At 45.4% G+C, this 17335-nt stretch overlaps 1 pseudogene; it reads left to right on the top strand.

The window, feature by feature from the left end:
- Positions 1-8046: 8046 nt before the first annotated feature.
- On the top strand, positions 8047-16947 carry LOC124668145 (annotated as a pseudogene).
- Positions 16948-17335: the final 388 nt, after the last annotated feature.

The following is a 17335-nucleotide window of genomic DNA, read 5'->3' as shown; positions in this document are numbered from 1 at the left end:
AATGGAGCCACGGGAGGGCCGGAGGTCGTGTGCTAGGGATGTTGCCCTCCGAAGCCGCGGCCACGCGGGTGACCCGAGGAGGGAGGGGGAGGGGAGGCCCGGGGGGAAGGGTTGCTACGAGGAGGGAGGGGAGGTTGGCAGGATGATCGTGGCTGCGAGGGGGGAGGTTGAGCGGAAAGGAGTTATCACAAACACAAACAACTCCGTCGAAGATTGACAACTTAGATGCTCATTGTGAACTCCAACTTCCTCGGAATCCCAAACTCTTAGATAAATTGCCATTATGATGGCTTGGAGAAATGGCTCAACAAATGTTGTTCCCAAAACAAGAGAAAGCAGCGGAAGAATGGCTGAGTAAAAACATTTGCATTGTTTATAATCAACATACGAGGAAACAAGAATCGTCGTTTGCAAAACGAGTTGAACACATACGACCAGAAAGCCAAGGCCGTTTGCGGTCATCCAAAACGCACACACTCGAGAAAGGAAACTTGGTTGCAAAGGACCAAATGTTCTCAGACGATTAAGTGTCGTAAATCATCATCAAAATTTACCCCTTCGCACAAGGTTAAATAAACCGTGTGCTTTCTCAAGGTCCATCGCCCACCTTGCATACTGACGGTTGGGTAAATCATCTATGGCGGGTCATTTCTGGTTTGTATTCCATGCATTATGGGGTGTACTCCATGCACTTTGTGGAGTGTGCTTCTTGTACTCCTTGAAATGTACTCCACGTACTCCATAGAGTGTACTTTGTGAATTGTATTTCGTGTGGTCCGCTTATTTCGTGCATTGTACTCCCTCCATTCCAAATTTATTGTCGTAGTTTTGGTCGGAGTTGATCTAGATATGAAAGTTTTTAGCGTCTAGGTTCGCCCATTATTGAAAAAAAGTTGCGACACTTAATTTGAAACAAACAAGCACATTATACCATTTGTGTACTACCTGTGTTGTTGTATGTACTACATAAAACCAAATAATAAAAAAATAAAAACCGCAGCGCCACCAAGAACTTCGCCCAGGACAACATGCTCGGCCGCGGCGGGTTCGGCGTCGTGTACAAGGGGGTGCTGCATGACGGCACCATGATTTCTGTCAAGAGGATGGAGTCCTCTATCATCAGCAACAAGGCCCTCGACTCGACGAGTTCCAGGCGGAGATCGCCATCCTCACCAAGGTCCGACACCGCAACATGGTATCGATACTCGGCTACTCCATCGAAGGGAACGAGAGGCTGCTTGATATGGATATCCAGGCCTGGTACACTAGGACAGCCATTGATATGATGATTAAGTCTAAGGTTGTACCAATATTTTATCATAGTCTTGTTATTAGGAAATAATAATGTAGCCAGATCATGTGGTGGGCCATTAGGGTTTAAATTAGTGTTTGTTTGACTTGGGCCTGTCCGAGTCAAACTAGGTTAGGCCCAATAGGGCTAGCCGGCCACCTCTTCCTCATATAAGGAGATGGTGCAACCTAGGGTTTAGTGGTCTAGTTTTGATTCAGATCATGTAGAACCTTGAGTTCAAGATATCTCCGACCCTATGGGATCGGCGTGTGTGACGGCGTCTCGAACGTTCGTCCGGTTATCCAATAAAGGTGTGAGAGTTCTTGAGTCTGTCAAGAGTAATCATATGTGCTTGAGTATCCTTGAATCTATCAAGGGAGTTCAAGATCTATCGGTCCTATGGATCATCAAGGTGCATCGTGAAAGATCGGGAAAAAAAACTCCTTATCATGTGGTATCAGATTGCTAGGTTGATCACGATGCAGATTGGTTTGTTGCTCAATTGTTTCTGCTCGATTGCTGTGGCTACCATTGGGTATGTTGTCGCCATGCTGTTGGTGAAAATCAAGGAGGAGGAAGTGGGCGGAGTCAAGTTCAAGAGGCCTTCGTTCATGCGGAGGTGGTGGCGGCAAGAGAGAGGACGAAATAGTGTTGTTGAAGCTCTGCCACGATAGGTTTTCGTCGGAATTCTGTGCCGCGACAGGAAAAATCGCGAGGAACAGGTTTCCGTCCGGTGGGCGGCACCAGAACTGGTTGACCGGCTCTACAGCCGGACCGGTCCGGCCACACGGCCGGCAGACCGCCCCCCAGACCGGCGGTTCCGGCGCTCTGTCCGGTTGGACCGGCTACCAGGCTGGGCTGGCCGACACAAACCGGGTCCAACACTGGTGCCCACCGGGGCGGGTCCAGGGAGCAGGGGAGGCTCACCCGGCCAATAGGCCGGCAGACCGGGTCCCAGGCCGGTTGTACCGACACCCAGGCCGGTCAGACGGGGCACCAGGCCGGTTGGACCGGGCCCCATGCCGACCGTTCCAGGCATTCAGTCCGGCAGTAAAGGCGTCCAGGCCTGCATCACCACTTGTGCTGCTGCTGTTTGTTCGTCGTGTAGTGGAAGAAATTTTGCTCTTCAAGGAGGTAGACATTGGTGTGTCGGAAGGATGCATACTAAGGTGTTGTCCACTTATTTGGATCCAAGGCGGACAGGAATTTGTTCTGTTTTGTTTTGGGTGGTATGTATGGTGCACTTCAGTTGCATTTAGAAGGATACTTGTGTTCTCAATTAGGTTGATGGCGTCGAAGACCAAATGGCGCCAAGGACAAGTCAAGCTAGTCGAGAGGGAGGATGTGGTGTGGAAGACTGACTAGGCTTGCAGATGAAGATCGGCGATGTTGCTTATCTGACGCCACCCTTTTTCTAGCAGACCCTCACGCGTTGGGGACAACGCTCCTTGAAGAAGGGGAGGATGATATGGATATCCAGGCCTGGTACACTAGGACAACCATTGATATGATGATTAAGTCTAAGGTTGTACTAGTATTTTATCATAGTCTTGTTATTAGGAAATAATAATGTAGCCAGGTCATGTGGTGGGCCATTAGGGTTTAAATTAGTGTTTGTTTGACTTGGGCCTATCCGAGTCAAACTAGGTTAGGCCCAATAGGGCTGGCCGGCCACCTCTTCCTCATATAAGGAGATGGTGCGGCCTAGGGTTTAGTGGTCTAGTTTTGATTCAGATCATGTAGAATCTCGAGTTCAAGATATCTCGACCCTATGGAATCGGCGTGTGTGACGGCGTCTCGGACGTTCATCCGGTTATCCAATAAAGGTGTGAGAGTTCTTGAGTCTGTCAAGAGTAATCATATGTGCTTGAGTATCCTTGAATCTGTCAAGGGAGTTCAAGATCTATCGGTCCTATGGATCATCAAGGTGCATCATGAAAGATCGGGAAAACGACTCCTTATCACTGCTACTGGAGTAGACGATGGCGTGGAGTGGGGAATTATTTGGTTTCTTTTGCTCTGTGATTTTTTAGTTCTAGTTTTTGAACTGTTGCTGGAGCGTTCCCCTGAATTAATTACAATAGTTCATTAATTCAAGTGTGCCTAATCACCCTTGACACAGTACATGCATTGATTTTTGGTACTCCTACTTTTTTTTGCGAGAGATTGTTTGATACTTCAGACATGGTAGTTCACAGAGTTGGTGGTAACTTGAAATTTGTAGCTTAACAAGTCGCCTGCAGCTCACTGTTAGGTGTCACGCCACATGGATCAGCTACTGATTATAAGACTGTTGATATGAGTACTTTTTTTAGAGATTATTATTTGCTGGCTAATAATTACTAGGGGAATCAATAAAATTTCATACATTTTCTGACTATGAAGCTATCTTATGGGGCGAATCTCGTTCCATTTAGTGAAACGGAAGGGACGAAGTAGTACTACGTACACATCATTGCTAGCTGTTAGGTCGCGTAGGCCCCATAGAAATTGGAGAGAAAATCGATGGCAAAAAGTTTCGATGACACACATATAGCGACAAGAGGTAAGAGCATCTGCCTTTTTTATTCTCTCCATGAAGCGGGTCCCACGCACATGCATTTTGTAGCAGGATGAAAAGTTCAATGCAACCGTTTAGTCACCGTTAGTGGACAAGGTGAGATGGGCAACATCCAATGGTGCTGGAGGAAATCCAACGGTGATAACCGGGTGCTCACGTATCCCCTGATCACCAAATCCATTCTCATCCCTAATTGAATACTTTCTGATTTGAGCATTATGTAACCTTAAAAAGTGCCAGTACTACAGTACAGGCAAGGCTCATTCATCCATCATTCCCCTTATACTAGAGAGAGAGAGAGTAACACTTGTAAGATTAGCGTTTGAGACTCTATCCATATTTTAGTTTGTATTGGATTCGATCTTCCTTCTTATTGTGGCTTTCTACAACAATATCAAGATGAACCCTATTTACATTATGATCTATATCATTGTGTTAGTCTCCTATCATGTGCGAGTAAACCCGCATAGATGTGGGAGATGTAGGGATAAGTGAGATGTGATATGCCTACATTAATTTCCATCTATTTCTGATTATCGTTGTGATTATTCTATGTGAGAAAGATTGTTTATGTTTGCATAATGTATGTTATCTAATTTAAGGGCTCAGACAAGATCTCATAGACATGAACTTGTTTGCTAGTGAATTGGTGAACCCTAAGTGACATAGCCAATATCAAAGAGGAGCTAGTATAACTCAAGTAATACGAGGAACCATTAAGTTTAAAGCATTGATCTGGTCTCATGAACTTAATTGTTGTGCTGACCATGGTTTGTGGTAACAGGAAAAAGGAGCATTGGAGTCAAGTGAATCTACCAAGAAGAGTCTTGGCTATCACACGGGTTGCTCCCCTACTTGCATATTATAAGAAGTATCATAATCACTTACATCATTTATTTCACATGGTACTCACTGTTACCATGAACCATATCTCTCCGTGTCTAGCCTTTCATTTGCAGTAAACTCCAAACATCATTCGTACTATTTACTTTTATGTTATTTACTTTTGCATTGTTCAATACTCAACATTCATCCATTTACACTCACCCATTTACATCTTAAATTCTTGTAGTGAATTCACTCAAGACTACTAAGACCTTGAGTGAGACAGAAACACCTTACATAAACGCTTCCCTAAGCTCTTTGTTGGGATCAATATAAAATATGAAATTAATACTTCCAGGAAAACATGCTTTGACGAACCTACGCTCGTGTAGGCCATCAAGCTATTTTCTGGCGCTATTGCCAGGGAGCTAAGCGCTAGGTGTTTGTTTTCTGACATATGTAAGTTTTGAAACTGTAGATGATCGTTGTTGAAGACAGAGGATCTACATGTCAGGAAAAATAATTTGCCACCTTACATTTAACGTGTACCAAACGATAGACATCTCGAAATTATTGAAAATCTTGCAAACTCATGTACTGTAGACATTGGTAGTGTGAGTTCTTTGATGAAAGGACTATCCATTACGCAGAAGCTAGGGGAGCCTGAGAAAACACTAAGAGAAGGTGGTGCTTCTTCTGCATATGCTCTAAGACAACCTATACTTTATCGTGATCTAGAAGGCATGGCATATAATATTATCAATCCTAAACTTATTTATATGATGAAATATATTGCTTTTGCAGAAACAAGATGAAGATCCATATCATCACTTGGGTAAAATGTATAATATTTCTGATACTTTCGGACCAGCGTGACTACCCAAAGAGTTTGTCCTTCTTGAAATATTCCGTTGCTACCTGAAATATAAGGCATATACCTGGTTGAAACCGATGCCTAATAATTCTATAACTAGTTGGTGGATTGTATTAGAGAGTTTATGCAAAAAAATTACTTCATTTGATAATATGCAGCAAATTAAATGTGATATAACATATTTCTTCAAGAATATTGGGGAGAGTTTTGCACGAACCTGGGAAAGATTCTCTAGGCTACTTATGAGTATTCCCAATCACGGTTTTCTTGATTATTCAATTGTGCACTATTTTTATAATGTAACTTACTCATGAGACCAAGAAAATTATTGAGTCAACTGCAGGAGGATCTTTGAATACATTAGCAGTGCAACAATGTTTGAACCTTTTTGCAGTAAAAGCTTATAATGATGAACAGTACAATCCAGATGGAGAAAGTGAACCAAATAAAGGCATGCCCTTTACAACACCATAACTTATGTCTGAGGTTGAAAAGTCAATGGAGGAAAAAGGTATAGCAACTGAACTTATCCAAGAAAATAAAGTTGATGTTCTCCAAAATTTAATAGCGACTGATGAGTTGAACAAAGCCTTTCAACAATGTAAGTGTCAACAAATTCAATTCCATCATAATTTTAGTAAACATCTCATGCTTCATGAAAAGGATATAAATGAATTGACGCAATCTTTTGATGATCTAGGACATGGAACTAGACACCTAGATAAACATGTTAGGATGGTTAAAATTCAATGTGATAAAACAGTTGAGACTCAAGCTCTTATTATGAGTCAAGATGATAACTAGACAAGGTACAAAGACTAAGGAACCTCTAGGACCACCTTGGTATCAAGAAGAGCAAGCTTGGAAGCCTAAAGAAAACCAAGAGATGACTCAAGAAGAAGACCTTGTCAATCCTAAATATGTTGTGAACTTGAACTTCAAAGAAAGCAAAAAAAAAAAAAAAAGCTTAGAAGAAAACATGAAGGATCAAGATAAACCATATAAATTTGATGCCAAAAACATGCATTTCCTCTTTTCACTTTTCCTTTTTCCTGACGTATTATTTCTTTTGCTTTTCTTTTTCTTCTTAAGTTTTGTAAAGTTTAAAAATATTTAAAAAATCTAAATCTGAACAAATTTAAAATGTGAACAAATTAAAACTTGAATATTTTAAATTGAACAATTTGAAAATTGAATAAATTTTAAAATTGAACAATTTAAAAAATATGAATATTTTTATGAATTTGAACATTTTTTAGATTGATTTTTTAAAAAATTGAACATTTTTTTATTTAAAATATTTATTTCATTTAATTTTTTTAAATGCACATTTTTCACAAAAAGTTAAATCTTAAGAAAGAAAAAGAAACAGAAAAGAAAAGAAAAAAGAAAACAGAAAAAATGCGAACTGGGCCGACCAGGCCGGCCCATACCGTGCGCACGGGGTGTGCCACGCCGGCGCGCGACAACCGCCGACCTGATCGGCATATAGGGTTTGCTTCGCTACGCGCTAGCCAGCATTTTTCTAGAATATGTGATTTACACATGGATTAGGTTGGGCATTTTAGCTCGGGCTCAATTTATAGGCCACCACTGCTAGATCTATGTTTTCAGCACCGAGCCTAAAAGTCCCGAGTTTAGCCCAGGTGGCCACCACACACAACCCAACCTTGATGTATGTAAAAAGCAAGCCTGATTTGACGGGCGCTCCTCTCCACCGACTTGGTCGGTAGAGCGTGGGTGCCGCACGCCCTCCATGGTAGCTACTTGTGCCACGGCCCAGGATCACGTAATATCTTCTTTTATTTTTTTCTTTATTTTTTCAATTGTTTTTTTCTTTTTACAAAAATCTGATTATTTCTGAAAAATAACATTTTTTCGGATGTGAACATTTGTTAGATATGAACATTTTTTGAACTTGAACAATTTTAAAAATTTAACATTTTTAAATTTGAACAAATTTTAAAACTGACCATTTTCAAAAGTTGAACAAATTTTGAACCTGAACATTTTTTAAATTTGAACCAATTTTCAAATCTGAATATTTCAAAATTTAAACAAATTTTAAAATCTGAATATTTTCAAAATTCGAACATTTATTGATTTGAGCAGTTTCCAAAATCTTCATATTCTCATATTTTGAAATTTTTTGAAATCAAAATATTTCAAAATTTGAAACTTTTTGTAAATTTGAACATTTTTATATGTAAGTATTTTTTCAAATCTTGAAAGCTAGCTAAATAAAGGAAACCACACCAAAAACCCGGAAAAAGAAAAAACCAGACTAGAAAACCGGACTGGAAAATCGTACCGGGGAACCTAACTGATAAAGGAAAAATAGTTAAATGGGCCTGGCCCAAACCCGACGGCCAGGGGGTGTGCGGCGCGGAGTAGCCGCCGACCTGGTCGGCATACAGGAATCGCCAGATTCCACCAGGTCCCTCTGCTCCCGCCTCCCCTCGCCAGTCTCCACTGCTTTGCCGCCGAACTCCAGCAATGTCGCCGCCTCCGCCGGTGATCCCCAGGGAGGCATGGGCGGGCTGCAGCGTCATCCTCGACATCAACGACGGCGACAGAGTCATCTTCCGCCGCCTCACCCGCCGCGCGTCCGTACACTTTCCCGTCCTCAACCTTTTTGCCCCCGCCCCCCCACCGGCCGATCTGGTGGACCTTACCTTTCTTCTTCATTCTTCTCCTGTCGTGGCGCAGGACGGTGAACGTAGGTGGGAGGGAATGCTCTTTGCAGCCGCTCGTGGGCCGCCCCTTCGGCTCCATCTTCCGCGTCGAACCCTGCGAAGGCGAGCCTGGCAAAGGCAATTCCCTCTTCGGCCGCCTCATCTCCTGCGCCGACGCACCATCTTCTGGTAAGGAACCTAGCTAGGCTAGCTATCCTGGTCTGGTGATTCATTTTTTTTTCCAGTTGATCTAGCGCTACTTTTGGAACATTTCTATTTACATCTTGTTTGTCTCCTAAGAGTTGATTTCAGATCATTCAGTTGAATTCCAAATAATCTATTCCAGCTGGATTCCAAATAATATGCCAATTGGATTCGAATCTGATTCTATGATATTCCTGTTCCAGTTTTATGTTTGGCCGTCACATGGGAATTATGTTATTTTCTCGTTCCTGAAAGTTCAGTAGTTCGCCATAATTTCTTCTCAAAATGCAATGGGCAATGCTCATGTGCAGTGCAGAGGCACTACTTTTGTGCCTATAGTGTTGTGCGGAACATGTAGATGAGCCTCACATACTTGTGAACTTGACATATGTATAAGATCAGTGTTTTAGTTTCATTCTATATGTGTTGACACCATTTTTTATTTTCATAAATCATCTGAGATCTTGGCATGACCTGGATTGCATACAGCAAGTATGTTATCTTATAAAAACTTAATCTAATCCGGCCAATATTGAAGAAAAATTAAACCTGGCATTCACACCATATTCCTGTATGAAATCAACTGAAACCTGTTGGAGGTGAGTAAATGTTCAGGGAGGAAACTGTGTGCATGTTTGGCAGGCTCAGGCGTGCAGCTAGGTTCTGCGGACTTGTGGGACTTAGAGCATCCCCACTCGTTGGCGCTCCCCACGCCCAAATCCGGCGAAATTTTCGTCCGGATTGGAGGAAGATTTGGCGTGGGTAGTAGTAGTTTCCCAGCCGCGTGCCCAGGCGAAGTCGACGATGCGAATTTAAAAAACGGAAACTTGACAAACTACGGCTAAAAACGGGTGAATATAGACTAAATTTAATGATATTTATTATATTACGGGCGGAGTTCATACATAGAGGCCGAATTCGACTATATTTCGAATTCGGCTAGGGGAATTCAAACGCTAATTTTAAAACACGGCGCTCTACATGCCGAAATGGAGGTAGAACACCGTGTAGTCGCCGCCGTCGTCGTCGGAGCCGTCGTCGTTGGCCTTCGGCCGCGCGGCCCGGCTGCCGCTGCCCCGGCCGGCGTCTCCCCACCTCGGGGATGGCTTGTACCCGGCCGTCGTCGGAGGACTCGAGGTCGACGACGGGGACAGCGACGCCGGATGGAGGTGTCGCAGGACGGCGGTACCGCGCGACATCGTCGTTGGCGGTTGGAGCGGCGCGGGCGGCGAGTTGGCGTGCGGCGGCCAGGTCCAGCAGCCGCCGCTGCTGCTCCGCCTCCTCGCGCTCCCAGTCGCGCCTGGCCCAGTCCAGTGCGGCGTCGTCCGCGCGCTTCTCCTCCTCCATGTCGTGCAGCGACCTGGCGATCGCCTCCGCCATCGCGGCGTCCTCCGCGCGCTTCGCCTCCTCCTCGGCGAGCTGGCTTGCGGCGGCCTCTTTCTTCGTCTTCTTCCGGCCGCTCGCGGCGCGGAAGGCTGTTCGCGGATGACGAGGGCGCCGCTGCTGCGCCCTCTGGTCGTCGGCGGAGACGCCGGCTCCTTCTTGACGCGCACCGGCGTCGAAGGCGACGTCGCCTCATCCCTCTTCACCGGCGCCAAGGATGACCTTGACGCCGATCCGGAAGACGACGAGCTGGCAGCCATGCGCCGTGGCTGCCAGACGTTTCCCCGACGGCGGCTCGCCGATGCCCTCGATGCCGATGGAGGGGGCATCGTGAGCACCGGGAAGTTGCCGCCCTCGATGTGCGCGAGGACGTTCGCCAGCGTCCTTTCCGGCGCGCTCCACCACCGTCGGCGGCCCGCGGCGTTGTTGCGCGCAGGCGGAGGCGGCGGGCCGTCGTAGGCCGCCAGCTCCCGCTCCCACCGCCGGAGGAAGTAGGAGTTCCACCGCGTGTAGTTCTCGGGGTGGTGGCGCGGGTCGGCGCGCTCCTCGTCGGTCATGGTCATCCTCGCCTCCTCGATGGCGACGTCGAGGGCCTGGCCCCGCGGCGGCGGCGGGATTGGAACGCCGCCAGCACTTAGCCGCCAGCCGCCTCCGGGAGGCCTCGTGTCCGGCGGGCAGGGGTACCCCGCCTGGTGGAGGATGTGCCCCTCCCACGCGTGGAGCGACCGGCGGGGGAAGCCGTTGTTGGCTGCGCCGTCGTCGTCGTAGAACGCCATCTGGAGAGTAGAGGGAGAGTGGAGGGAGAGTGGAGCACGGGGTACGCCTCGCGGCGAGCGGACCGGCGTATATAGGCGTGGCTGGCGCGGGGATTAAATGCCGCGTGGAATGCGACGCGTCCGCGGCGAGCTGACCGGCGGCAGCCTTTAGTGCGCGCGGAAGACGATGCGTGCGCGGAAGATGACGACATTAACTCGCCGCGTGGACGGCGAATGCAGACCGGCGGCAGGCTTTTACAGCGCGCGGAAGACGATGCGATGAGGACGACGATCGGTTTCTCTCGCCGACAACGCGCGGGAAGTTTCCTCGCCGTTTCGCGCGCTTTCGTTTCGTCCGGAGTCCCCGAGCGCTCCCCGGGGGGCCGGGGATGGCGTGGGATCGCCGGATGAATTTAGGCCCAAATCCGGACGAAAACGAGGAACCGGGGGCGCGACTGGGCCGAATTACGCCGTCCGGATGGAAAAAAGGCTCGCCGGGGCCTCGTCGGGGGGACGAGTGGAGATGCTCTTACAAGTTCCATTTACACGTGTGATTCTCTGCTTGTTGCGAAGAATTGTTTTAGTTACGTTTTGATCCGTTGAATGGGGGTTAAAACTTATGATTCTTATACTGTACTTGAATTCTATGCTTGTTCATGAGAACCAAGAAAGGTATTATGTTAATTTCATTCCAGTGACAGTGGCTTTATTATCGTATATAGATCATTATGATGATGACGGTGACACCGACGACGACAATGATGATGTTGTTGGTGATTGTGATGATGATGATGATGATGCTCATGATGATGATGAAACACAACATATCGAAGATCTGGATGAAAATAGGGACAATAGGTCTCTCTTTGACAATAATACAGCTCAAGCTTTATCTGGTGATGACATAGAGACAATGAAGAGGTAAGCGATGATTTAACCTTATTAAGCTTGCTCTTTGTTTTTTGAGTGGACAGCGATGCTTGCCTATTCTATGTTCTGCATGATTTCATATGAAGACTTATGTTCGATATGTTATTTCACAAAATAGGAATGGTGTAAGTGGCAACGCGATTGTTGAAGCCTTGATAGCAAATAGCTCTACATTTGGAAAGAAGACTCTGCAGTCACAAGTTAGTTTCGTATAGTCTAGTTGGTTCTTTACTCTTGTGAACAACTTTGAGAATTGATTTTGTACAATTAAAATTATATTGATTACAGGAGAAATACAAACTAAAGAAACAGAAGAAACATGCACCTATATTGCTTTTGCGACGTCCATCTACCCAAAGGTATCTCTCTGCTACTTGCGCTGCAGCAGGAAGATTCGCTATCAATTATTTTTAAAATGTATAGCTATGAAATTTGCATATTGTGCTGTTATCGTATATATACAGCATTATATATTGAGCTTTTTTGTAGGGAACAATGCATGGTCTAATTAGCTCTTCCTTCCAAATAGCTAGTTCAAACTAGTCAACAAGCTGAATTATATTGTAAATCCAAGATTGTTCTAGAGTAAAGAGTGTGGGTGTTATGGTGTTGCTAGAGGGATGGCCCGCCGGGGGCCTTGCCCACGGCCGGTAGCAAGAGGGAAGGGATTTCCTTCTTAATTCTTGCTTGATTAGATTGATACGTCTCCTCTCCTTATATAGAGAGGTTTACTTGACCCCTAAGCAAACGACTCTTATCTCTAATTAACACTAAGACTAACGAGCTATACCGCCAGCCCAAGCCCATTACGTACTCTAACACTACACCCCACCTGGACATGCAGCTCGTCCTCGAGCTGCAACCTAAACAAACCATGACTCGACGCAACACAAACCTAACACCTAAAAACGAGCCTTTTACATCTCGGCTTGTTTTATTACTCTCAACCTGAAATGGACTGGGACGCTTTATTGTTGACCCTGAATATAAAGTGGACACCATCCACCCGTCGGACGTGCACATGTACAACCATCTGGATCCCATGGAAAGCAGCGGAACAAAAGGAGCTCGCGCGGCGGCTGGCGGCAGAATGCAGTGGTGCTACGCGGTGCGCTCCTGTCGGTGACACCATGCCTTCTCCCCGCCGGATGACTGTCCATGGCGCAGACTTTGAGGTCGCTGCACGCGGGATAAACAACATGTCCACCGCCCGTGGGGGAAACCGCACGCCCAAGATCCCCGACGCAGCGGACGAGATCGAGGTCCCTTGCGCAACGAAGCGCAACTTGGAGGAGCTGCAGCTGCAGATCACGCATCTCCCGCACACGCCGACGCACTAGCAGGCCGCGCGCAGCAGCCTGCAGCCTCACCGCCGCCGATACGTGGCGGATAGCGATCCAAGACGGAAGCGGTGACGGTGACGGCGACGGAGGGAAACGGACCTGGTGGAAGGGCATCCCGGGCGGTGTCGATGTAGAGCCCGGGGCCAAGGTCGCTCCCACACCGCTGAAAGGCAGCGACGGCGTCGGTGGCGGCAGCAGCCGCAGCTGCGGTGTTGGTGGCGACGGCAACTGCTGCTGTTGTTGCAGCTGCCCACCGAACGGCAGGGACAGCGTCGGTGAGGACAGCAGCAGCAGCGGCGGCGTTGGTGCCGGCGGCAGCAGCTGCTGTTGCAGTAGCGTCCCAATGGGGAAGAAGGCGGCCGGCTGCTGGAGAAGAGGGACCCCCGGCGCCGAGGTAGGGCCCGGCCCGGAGATGGTGGACAGCGGCAACGGGGACTGCAGCAGCCCGGCGTCGAGTGGCGGCGAGGACAGCAGCAACATCGGCTGCAGCGGCCCGGCGATCGCAGCGGAGGCCGCCTGGTGCGTCGGCGGCCCGTAGGAACCGGCCAGGAAGAGGTGGATCTCTTGGACAGCAGTGGTGAGATCGCGGAGGGCTGCGGTGATCTCCGCCGGGGAGAGAACGGCGGGGACGTCGGAGTGCGGCGGCGGCGGGTGGGAAGAACTCGGTGGAGGGCTGGACATGATCGAACCCGGGAAAGCTGATACCAAGTTGTTATGGTGTTGCTAGAGGGATGGCCCGCCGGGGGCCTTGCCCACGGCCGGTAGCAAGAGGGAAGGGATTTCCTTCTTAATTCTTGCTTGATTAGATTGATACGTCTCCTCTCCTTATATAGAGAGGTTTACTTGACCCCTAAGCAAACGACTCTTATCTCTAATTAACACTAAGACTAACGAGCTATACCGCCAGCCCAAGCCCATTACGTACTCTAACAGTGGGACAACTAGGAAAAGAAGCCTTGCTCTACTTTTAATTTCTCTTCAACATTAATAGACACATATACACTACTTCAGTATATAGGATTGCTTCTGTTTTCTATTTCCCTGTCAAATTTATTCATCTAAGTTGGCAGGCCAGCCTAGTCTGTTTTGGCTAAACTTACCCACCAAACCAAATACTTATGGTCATGGAGTACACTAAACTAGGTTTTTGTTGGCCAGCAGGCGTGCATAATTATCTGACCTTTTTTTCTCCCTTGTATGGTGCAGCATTTGTGAGACACATTCGAAGAAAGATGCAGATAGAATAGAGTAATCCTTCCCTTTTATTTCTGTCAATCGCCAGTCTGTTTTTGACCTCACCATCATAATAATATTCACATATTTTAGTATTTGTTCTGTTGCATTAAAGCAAGACAAGTGTAAAATTATAACCCTTAATTATTTTCGTTATGATGCCTTTGCTAGGCTTCCCAGATTTATGCGACTTGATGTACTTTCTCTCTTATTGTCCATGGCAAATGTTGGAGCATATTCAGATGTGCTTGTGGTTGATATGGTTGGAGGTATGGTTGTTGGAGCTGTAGCTGAACGTTTGGGAGGTAAATTTTGCTGCACTCTTATGTTACTAATGCCCCTATATGAAATTATCCAATTGAATTAATTCGGCTGTATGCAGATATGTGCTCTGCTCAAAATATTTTCCGCAAAGTACACAGTTAGTTACCTTGCTGTTTGTTAATCACACACCATGATTTTTTAAATCACTAAGCTACTAGCGAATATATGTCAATGCCATTCTGTATATTTATTATGTGAAAAAACAAACCCTGTTGTCTGTCATCACTAATTCCCATTAAGTCACTCTGCATCTTTCCAAGAAAATGCAATTCTGCTATGCATATTTATTAATTATAGAAGCTATAGGGTCTGACAACTTGAGGTTGTTATTACTGCATGTAACTTTTCAAATTAGACCCGATTCTTGTGTTTTACTGGCATCTATCCTATACTGCCTCTGTAAGTTATAGTTACTACTATTGATTTTCTCTGTTTGATATTATATATAGGCACAGGATATGTTTGTAGCACATATCTTGGACTGTCACCCAACTCCATAGATATTATAAGACTGTATAATTTTAGCACCGATGTGACTAGCAGGTAAGTTTTCCTAACACTTTCATGCTGAAAAAAGGCGATTATGTTACAGAATCTCTAGACCACAGGAAAGGGCATCATCAGTTCACACATTAATGCCACACACTCTACATTTTACATTTAAATTTTAAAGTGGACATAAGATATTTATTATCTGAATAGCTTATGCAGAATCTATATTTCTAATCGAATTGTGTTGGAAAATTCATTATCATAATTTCAGACATGACACACTAAGCTATCTTCACCCCAATTTAAATTTGAGTGTGTGCCATCAATTACTCATTGAATTGTACCTCCATACACTAAAGTCATAGAGATCCATATGAAGCAGTAGCAATCATAATTAAAGAAGAAAATGTCCACCACTCCATCATATAGTTCAACATATTCTTGATACTTATTAAGTCATACCATGTAAGTCATTATTATTATAATATAAATATTCCGTTCAGGATTGTCCAGACACCATTTAGCGGTCTCTGTTTCTTGCAAAACTTTGGCAATGCCTCTTGCATTATTGATGATACCATTCCTAGAGTTCCATATGTAGTAGTACAAATCATGATTAAAGTAGAAAATGCTCAGTCCTCCATTATATAGTTCGATATACAGTTACTGATTAATGAGTTATACTGATTATCATAAGCATTTCATTTAGGATTGTCCAGTCACCATTTAGCGACCTCTACTCCTTGAGAAATCCTGGCAATGCCTCATGTGTTCTCAGTGATACCATTCATGGTGAGGGGGTCGGACCTAGTCACGTATCAGATGAGAGTACTCAGTCATATCTGGCACAATCTGTTGATGTTGTTACAATATCAGCTGAGAATCTACAGACAGTTGATGTAGAAGTTTCTGAGCCCTCAGTGGATGAGCACCTTAATCAAAGTGGTAACCCTTTGTCAGGTAAGCCATTGGAAAGCTAATACGAAGAAATCTGTACAAGAAACAACGTATTTTTTTTTGGCTTGACAGCATGTTGATCTGTAGATTGCAGAAGTGGCATTGAGCGCACCTCAGTAGCTTCCAGATCACTTAAAGCAGGAAATACACCATCATCAGAGAGGATGAAATATTGGAAAGAATATGGTTTCAGCAGGTAAGGCAAGCTATAATAGTGCTGCAGTAAGGAGTTCAGTATCCTTAGTAATATGATGGTTTCGTGCTAATTTAGCTTCATTGTTGCTGCTCCGGAGCATGAGGTAGGAAGTTTGGTTACTGATCTGCTTCCACTATTGTCTTATTCGGCTCCATTTGCTGTCTATCACCAACATCTCGAGGTATATATTTCTTGACATTGGCAAAGAAACAAGCCTCTTCGTACCAACTGGTCTTTAGTTAACCGCATTCAAATGGAGAGCTTAGCTCTCTAGATTAAATTTCAGCAAAAGATATGTGTAACTGTACCACCATTTTCTATTGCTTGACAACATTATTGCTTTAATTTTGCGGGCACATTAACTTGATGTTTATGACATCCTCATTTCAGAATTCTCTTTACTAGAAGGTCATTTTTCTTGTTACTTATCTTGAGTTATATCTACACGCAGCCTCTTGCGACATGCATGCGCAGCCTGAAAGTATCAAAAATGGCTGTCGAATTGCATATTTCTGAACCCTGGTTTCGTGAATACCAGGTCAGTACATTAATCGAACTAATATATCTGGATTGTTTACATCTAGACAATTTGCAATAGATAGGAAGAACATCTGTGCTAGCTAACTCGTCTGCTTACATCCTCCTTTACGAAAGAAATAGTAGTGTGAGTGATAGAATCATGTGGTCCTCTTTTTTGCAGGTCCTTCCATCGCGCACTCATCCACACATGAGAATGAAGCCGTTTGGTGGCTACCTCTTGAGCGGCATCCGGATACCTGATACGTGCAGCGGGAAATAAGCTTACACTTTGCCTGAATGTGACAGGACTCAGCTGTCGGGATCTGGTGTTAGATAGACTGACCTCTGAAACTGTTACAAAGGCTTGTCTCCTGTCTGATTTTTACAGGTATGGTACATAGTATTGTACATTCCACGTTAGGACGTTTGTGAGTTGTTACCAAAAAAAAAAAGAGTAGCACAGGGTTGAGCGGGTCTTCATAAATGGGCTTTTTGACCTATTTCTTCCTCTGATGACCAAAAATGCTTGAGAAATTATGTTTGGAACTTTGGATGCGCCACAGGGTTGAGCGGGTCTTCATAAATGGGCCGAATTTGCCTCGTTGCGCTGTTCTCTACTTATATTGTGCTGAGATTGTCGAATTTCGAGCCCATTTATACGTCTAGACTGGAGGAAGGCGACGAACAGAGCGTGCAAAAGCTCCCCAATGCTCATGTATAAGCTCCTCAATGTGGGAAGCAAGATGCTCTATCTTGCCGTAGAAACTTAAAACT

The sequence above is a fragment of the Lolium rigidum genome, chromosome 6 (genome assembly GCF_022539505.1).
Source record: "Lolium rigidum isolate FL_2022 chromosome 6, APGP_CSIRO_Lrig_0.1, whole genome shotgun sequence".
Lineage (NCBI taxonomy): Eukaryota > Viridiplantae > Streptophyta > Magnoliopsida > Poales > Poaceae > Lolium > Lolium rigidum.
This window is presented reverse-complemented; position numbering and strand designations above follow the sequence as displayed.